Here is an 8,284-nt window from a genome sequence, read left to right as displayed (position 1 = left end):
GCCATCATGGAGGCCGCGGCCCACATGTAAAAGTTGATGCGCAGGCGGCTGCTGGGGCCGACCGGCCGCTTCACCCCGGGGCGGTGGGGTCTGTCCCGGGGGTGGGGCGGGGGGACACACACGGGGAGAGGGGCCGGGGCCGGGTCAGCGCAGCGCCGCCCAGCACTAAGTTACCGGATCGCCTCGTTATATATTGTAGTTTCGATGCAGATGATGGTGATGTCGGGAGCGGTGAGGGCTCGGGGCTGCTGGGTGGCTCTGCGGGAGCCCAGAGTTTACTTCTGGATGGGAATGGAAGAGGCGCGAAACACCCAGGGCTGCTCCTGTCGCCTTCCCCCGTGGCGCACTATCCAAAGGGTGTATGTAAAATTAATAACATTATATTGTCTTACAGCTGAAAAGGAATAAACAACTTCATCTCCCTTGACCTTTATTCTAAATTCTTCTCCCGAATGTCATTCTTAGTTGACTCCTCTGTATCTATATAGGCTCATTGTTTTTATGAAACACCTCTCAGGCTTGATTCGCTTCTAAGGGTTGTTACGGGACTCAGGATGCGCCCGATACCTGCGCCACCACCTTTCTTCACTTCTGAAGACACTCACAGCAGTGTCTTCTGCTGATGTTTGCTTAAGCTTTGCCAAAACTTTGCTGGTAGGCAAACGTGGCCCCCCTGTTTTGCGTACAGAGGTCTTTATTTCTCAAAGCAAAACCAGCATGCAAATAAGTAAATAAGTAGACCTACGCTTCCGACAAGTTGCACTTTAAGCGTGATCTCTTCCTTCTGCCAGCTTCTGTGTAGGCCAGTTCTGGCTCTTCTGCACTGGAACATGGGAAGAGTAGCCATGAGCTAGGGAAGGAGGCTTAGTTTGACTTTTAAAGTAAGCATACTACTTAAGAAGATTGTGTTTGTAGGACTGTTTGTTTTTTTTTACAGGAGCCTTTAAGTTGACCCCAATATCTTTAACTGGATTGGATTGCTAATTATAGTCCATGTGGATATATTTTGGTTGGATGCAACGAGCAAGTCAAGTTCACATAGGACCAAAGAAAAACTTCAGAGATAAGAAAAAGTCTCTGTTTCCTAGAAGGCTACACATAATAATTAGAGTAACTCCTTTTTTTGCTCCTAAGTGCATGGTGTGTGCTTATATATGTGTAATATTAACGAGACTGTCTTGTTCTGGACAGTTTATTCTATGGTCTATTCCTGCTTACCCTAACTAGGTTTGAATGAATTCGGTAGTCTCCTTAGCTTCCTAAATAGATTCATAGAAAGCAGTATTTCAGCATCTTACTACCTCATTTGTTTGGCATTTGGGGGGAAGATGATGTGTAGTTAAGCAAAATGCTGTGGCTCTTTGGGAAGTCAATGCGAATTTTTAGTTTTTATGTTACCCCAGTTGAAGTAGATGCAGTTTTAAGGGTTGGATGGCATAAATGTGCACTAGGAAATGTTGAGTTTCTGATGCTGTAACAAATGCTTTGTGAAAAGGGAAATAGTTTGGTGAGGTTTTTTTCCAAGCTTAACCCAAAAACACTTGCTAGAGCTTTGCTATTGTTTGTAACCCAAGCTTCTGTTTGCAAGATGTTACCAGGGTCCATGACTTCCGACTACAGTTTGAAGCAGCATGTGTCTAAAGTTTGTATAATAACTGAAAGATCCTTCAGACTACTTGGAATTTGTCTAGCGCTGATTGATTGAGTGTTCTTTCACTGTCTGGGTGCACATTTTCCCAATTTCAGACCTACTGAATAATCATTGCTATACCCAAGAAGCATTATTTGCTCGGAAACTCGAAATACTCAACTGGATTGACACCATGACTGTAGTGGTTTGTGTTAAACAACATGGTTGAAATATCTTTGCTGTTCTTAGTATGAAGAAGATACAGTTTCTTAGAACCATGTTTGGTTATAGTTCATTTTGGGCCGGTAGTGCCAGAGGGGAGGTAGACTTGGTGACAGGCTAGCCCAGCTTCAGCTTTGCAACAGGTGACCCAATATTCTTTGGCATCTTTCATGGCTTGTGTGTACTACTAATTTTAATTGACACTGGAGAGTGGAAGGACGTTGAAGTACACTGGGTGAAAATTTTGTTGTGCCATACTTCCATTTTGACACGGATAATGCATAAATGAATTGATGGCTTTAAAAGTAATGCACTGTACTGCAACTGTATGTTTTGTAGGTATGCTAGTTGGCTGTATACCAAAAGCCCTCTGTTCTCTTTTTTTCCCCAACTAATAAAATAAACATTCTGTTCAAAACATGCAGTACTCCCTTTGCAAACAGCAGTAACAGTTTCAAAAGGAGGGGAACAGTGAAACGCCCGCACCCACGACTTGCATTCAAAATTAAAATGTTGCTTTTATTTTCGGTGTTCGTGTTATATTTGCAACCTGCTTACTGTTTGAAGTACTGTCTTCTGTAGGAAAAGATGGCCAACTTCAGTGCCCTTCCAAATTGTTCTAGAAGTTTAATTCGTATCATCTCGAATTCTCATTCTGTTAGGATATGCCTAATCAGAGTGCTGTGGAGGGGGCAGGGGATACTTCGTAGCACAGCCAGGGAGTTCTGCACTGCTTGTGAGGAAAGGTGTGTTTTCAGTGAGCATCCCCCTTGCCATCCAGCACCTTTTCCTCTGGGTTGTTCAAAAGAGGCTTCCCCACCATCGCAGGGTCTCCTTGGTAAATGTGTTGCACTAGTTGCTCTTTTTTGCAACAAGTTAGTGTGATGTAGCAAAGATTATTTTCTAAAGGTAAGTTACAGAGTAAATGGAAAAGGTGATTCAAAGTGTTTTTAAAAAATAATCTGTTAAAGCCAGAGAAAAAAACAACCCCTCAAACCCAAACAACCTTGAGTGTGAAAGCTAACTTTTCAGTGTTTTTACACAGTGTAAAAAGTAATCTTTAAAGTTTTACTTTGTACTTTCATCTTGACTAATTGTAAGGACAACATTCCGGGTTACCCATATGAAGAGAAGAATTTATAAATGAAGCTTATTTAGACAGATCACTGATACATACTGATGGAAGGACTGCAGAACATGCAAGGGTGTAGTAGTTGGTTATTTGGCATTTTGTCCTTGTTCCATAGCTCTAGATCAACATTAGGTATGGGCATTTGGGTAGCTTTGAGGCATGCCATGCATTTCAAGCAGATTCTTTTTGTTATTATTTAAAGGTGGTGTTCAGGTGTAGTAGGAAGCTGTGGTGAAGTTAATACTTCCAAAAAAATCTCCCCCGGTATTCAATATCATTACTGTCCCTGGAGAGTATGTGTTTTTGGCATGTATGTATGAAGATGCTTATTTTTGGTCACTTCAAATGTTTCTTTGATTTTTGGTGCTATTTGTATCAACGCTTATTACGTTTTGATTAAGTATTCTAATATACATTCAGTCCATCTTGACCAATCCTCTCTTTCCACATGTTTTGATGTGAGTGTCTAGGTGTGAGTCATCCTGGTCAAATATAGCATTAAGAACAAATTGTTGCCCTGTGATATTCCCCCCCCCCCCCCCTCCCCAATATCCTGACTAAAGAACAGTAGTAACTTTTAAATTCCCTCAAGAATGCAAGTGGGACCTCATTATTTCATAGGCATGTCGGAATGACCTCTCAGCATGGTTTGTCAGACTTCCCCGCATTTGTCCACGTGGTGAAGTTCTTTTGAGTGCCTCCTGTAGCAGGAGTGAAGATGAAGAGCCTGCTTCAGCTTGGCTCAGATCGATGAAGGCCTCACCGCTGTCCTTCTGTAGGTGTGGAGTGACAGTGCCCAACAGTGCCCAACTTCAGGTTTAGCTGAAACAGCTGATTTAGCACCACAGTTAATACAGCGTTTCTCAGCTGAGTCCCAGAAATCTTGCAAAAAAATTTCTACCAACACAGGTAATTTTTTTTCCCTAAGCATTTAGTGTGCTTCTTGAGACAGGTGATCGGTGCAGCCTGCCCTTGAGAATTTATTAAAATTAATACATCTTTTTCTAAATGTGTTGATGTACTTCGAGGCAGAGAGTTGAAAGTTGTATGTGTGAGTTTCACATAATCTGGCTTTTCATATAACATTTGCCAAAGGCCTTTATCTGATGGGCTCTGCGTCTAGCCTTCGACGTGTGTCAGCAATAGTATACCTTTGAAAAAGGCACGGTCTTCATTTAAGGTTAGAGGGAGTTCCTTCTGTCCTTAGGAAATCCAGATCTCGAGTGGGTGGGAGGAATGCTTTTTGAAGGTGAACAAGCAGATCCAAAGGTTTTGGGTTAGAAGTTGATTGCGTTCTAGCCCATAATTGCAGTGTCAGATTTTTTGACAGTTCATAGGTTCAGCAATATCTGATTGCCTTGTAGGAAGGAATCACAAAGCTCGTTCCTATTGTTGCGAGGCAATTCAGAATCTAATTTGTTCAATATCCAGGAAATAAATAAACCCTCCTGTAAGAATTTAAGAGCGAGCTACTTGGCAGACATGTCATTGAACTTTTCCGATCTTTTATATTAATAGTTTGAGAACACATTTTTATCGCAGTACTTCCCTTTTGTTGTTACTCATAGCACTTCACATATTTCTGGTTTCTATTATCTTCAACAGTGTTTTATACGTACAATACGATGTTGTGCTGCAGAAAAGTTACTGTCATACAAATGATTAAATATATAAGCTTAATGAAACTTGATCTTGTGTCTCTTGAAGACACCTTTTAAAATCTCTCATCTCAGAATGAATAGGATTTTCGAGGTTCTTTGCACGTTTGAAAATTAGATTACCTTTTTCGGAGTAGTGTAGACATAGAAAGTAAATTTTAGTTTGTTTTAAAAATATGGAACTTGGGTTTAATTTCGCTTGGTTGTTTGAGTCATTACTAAAATATTTTTTTATAGGGCGAAGGAGCTTTGTCTTAAAAAGGCAAGAATTAGTATTCCTACATTAATCCCTAGCAAGTTAAAGTTATTACGTGTATTTTGAAGTGTTGAGTGGAATGCCATAATTATAATAGTTGTGATACTCAGCTAGTCCTTGGTTTGAGTTCCTTTAAGTCTCAAAACTCTCCCGAGTTTGTTTTCTCAGTAACTTTTTTTGATGTGTAACTTTAGCCCTCCCTTCACCTTTTCTAGTTTAAATGTACTCTGGTTGAATTTCAGACCTATACTCTTAATACATTTTATCACTCTGCTGCTGCCAGATTTTTGGTTATTTTTTTGTGTGATTGGGGGAAGGGGGATGGGGACAGAAAGGATTTAAAGCATTTTTGTCAATAAAGGCCACGCAAAACAATGGGTTGTTAATGTTTCACATGGGATTCTAAAGAAACAATTTAGTTACATTTAGAAACTTCCTTTATACCTCAGTAAACAAAGGCAAGGGTGGCTTTGTTCACCTTACTTTAATTATACCTTTGTCCCTTAAAATAACTTGCTTTGTCATTATAATAGGAAAAAAAATACAGAGTGATGGTTTCTTTCCTGATAAACTTACTTAGTTGCAGAATCTAAGTAAAACATCCAACTTGTATATTAATATTTCAGCGTGCCTGTAGTCTCCCAGCTAGGCTTATCTGAGCATATATTAGTTACGTGCAGCTTTTTGATATACTGAAACTGAAAATAGAGCACTGAAAATATTAAGGCACAAAGCATACACGTAAGCATGCTTTAAGAAGAGCTGTTCATCTTTTCCGAAGTATGTTGTTTTTCCTTACCACAAGGTGTAGGCAGTGCCATTTTCCTGTTATCCCCCTCATTATTCCAAGTCAAGGGCTCTGAAATAGTTGTTAGGAACAAAATTCTGATACTGATATTCTTACAGACATTGAGGCTTTTGGTACGAAATATAGTTTAAAAAATACAATGCCTATCGTGGAGATATTTTGGGATTATTTATTTTTGTTTTAAAAGTTTGTGAAGTATGAACATTTCTACTAGGAAAGTATTTGGGGATGTCTTTAAGTGTCTTAATTGTGTGTAGATAAAGATTTAACATTTTATAAATTCAGGATTTATTGTCTTTTAATAACCCTGTTTCTTTGATTTCTTTGTCTTGTCAAACCAGTTTATGTGTTGTTTTGTATTTTTTTTTGTTTTGCCCCCCTTTTTTTTTTTAAAAAAATTGACTCTAATTAAAGTTGGACAAATACTATCTGTCTGCAGGTTCCTTTCTCTCAATTTAAGCAGTGATAGTATTTAAATCAGTCAGTCCTCCTGAGACCATACAAAGGGACATAATCCATTCTGCTGTGTTTGAAGTATAACCAGAATTCTAGAACAGGTAGTTTGTAAAAGCCTGTATAAATACTCTATACTTTTTAGATAAAGCACTCAACTGAATGTGATTCTTCCATTAGTGATACTTGCTAATTTTATCTAGTAGGTTTTGTAGGAACCTCTGTTCTTCAACATTGTCTTTTGTGTAATTTTTGATGATGTGCAATATATCCTCTAATTGTTTGACCAGACTTTTAGATAATGACTTTGGTAGGGGAAGAGGATATGCATGAGTTTTTCATATAAATAAAACTTGGATCACAGCTTCCAATCCTAAAGGCAACTCTGTTTTTAGTTTAGAGCCGTACCTTTTGAATTCCTTGCTCTGTGATTGCAGCTGGCGCTGGAGACAGTTACAGCCTGTTTGGTTCTCCTGGAGAATTCAAAGTCAAATTTGAGAAAACTTATTAAGAGCTTGATCTGTTATGAAAAAAAAAAGCCCCCAGAGCACTGGAAAACAAAAGTCTGTGTGATGGAAGCCGCTAGATGACTGGGAGCTGCTTTTTTTTTTTTTTTTTTTTTTTTTTTGTAGTGTGTGTGTTTTCTGCGTGCATGCACAAAATTCTTCAGTTACCTTTCTGAGAAATAAGGAGATACAGAGATGATGAGATTTGGCTCTGCTTACGATGAGGACCAAAGAATCTCAGTGAGTCAGACAAAGGGAATCAGAAAGATTGGCTTGCTGTTGTTTTTTTTTCCTCCCAAAACATATTATTAAACAGATGATTTCTTGGAAAAAGGGTAAATGGTAGTTCCCTCATACATTAAAAGAGTAAGGTTGGATGAATCACGAAGTTGATAATGCCACAAGAAGTTACAGGGATTGTCTCTGGAAGTGCTGAAACGGATCCTGTTGGTATTCTCTCTGGTAACTTGAGTTGGTAAATGTGAGAGTATCTGTTTTTTCTCAGCTCCAAAATTGTTGAAAGTAGGAGCCTGTGTTTATGAAAGTTCTTACAACAGAGACCTGAATCATACAATTTACACTGAATTTATGGGCACTGTCTTCTTTACTCAGCTGTCTCTTGTCACGGGGGAAATGGGAGGATGCCCAGATTCCAAGGGAGTGTTGTCTGTTCTTATGAATCTTGATGATTATTCACTTACACTTACTGGTTGTTTGTTAAGTGTAGACCTGAACCGCTGTTTTCAGTCCTTCTGCTTGGAAGGGATTTCCTTCCTTCTCTCCATCCACTGGCTCGGTGGAGGTACCTCACTGCTGTGATGGGCCTGAGAGCATCCTTTAATGTAAAAATACAGCTTGAGGAAAAGGTGTCTTCCTACTGAATGGTCTGTTGCTTTTTTTAATGGTTGCTCTTACAGTTTCTATGTGGTAGCATCATGAAGTGAGCTGGTTCTTCTCTGTATTGCTGTTATTCTAGCAGTTCAGGGTGAAAACTGAAAAGGTGTTGGCTACTTTTCACCATGGCTTGGGAAAACTGAGGCTTGGTGGGGGAGTCTGGAACTCTGTTGCAGGTAATAGCTTCTGCTTAATCTTTGTTCATAAAGATGCCTTTGCGACCTATACAGCTGGGAACTTCGAGGTGTAATACTAGCTCTTCAGAAGTGTGCTGAAGCGTTTCCTCTAACGCTATAGAAGTGGCTTAAGAGCGTTCCAAAGCAGAAAGGAGAAGTTTTACTATTTTTTGCCAGAAAAAATACAGGTGTCTTCTTCACATGACTGACTGCGATGGAGTAAATTTTTACACCCGCACCATGAAGCGTGCAAGCAATTGGTTCTTGCATGTATTATGCATATACGTGACTATCTGATACTGTCTGCAGGATACACACAATGTACTGTTGGAAGCATATCTTCCAAGTTCTGTTTGATAACGTTGGGGGGAAAAAAAGCAATCCAACCTGTTCTGCAGTTGCTGGAATGTATATAAAAACAAGTCAAGTCTTTCCCTGTAGGAAGCAGCTGGAAGGCAAAATATTTTCACTTCTTACACGTTTTGTCCCTGTTTCTTTGGGTTTATCTTATAGGAATAAGGGAAACTGTAAAAATTCCTATATACCAAC

General features: G+C 39.5%; 1 protein-coding gene across 2 annotated transcripts in view; it reads left to right on the top strand.

Annotated features, from left to right (window-relative positions):
- The window catches only part of AKT3 (AKT serine/threonine kinase 3), a 186,601-nt gene that overhangs the window by 21,795 nt on the left and 156,522 nt on the right, over nt 1-8,284 (top strand). The window lies entirely within an intron of this gene.

Source organism: Falco punctatus (genome assembly GCF_963210335.1).
Source record: "Falco punctatus genome assembly, chromosome: 5".
Taxonomy (NCBI): Eukaryota; Metazoa; Chordata; class Aves; order Falconiformes; family Falconidae; genus Falco; species Falco punctatus.
This window is presented reverse-complemented; position numbering and strand designations above follow the sequence as displayed.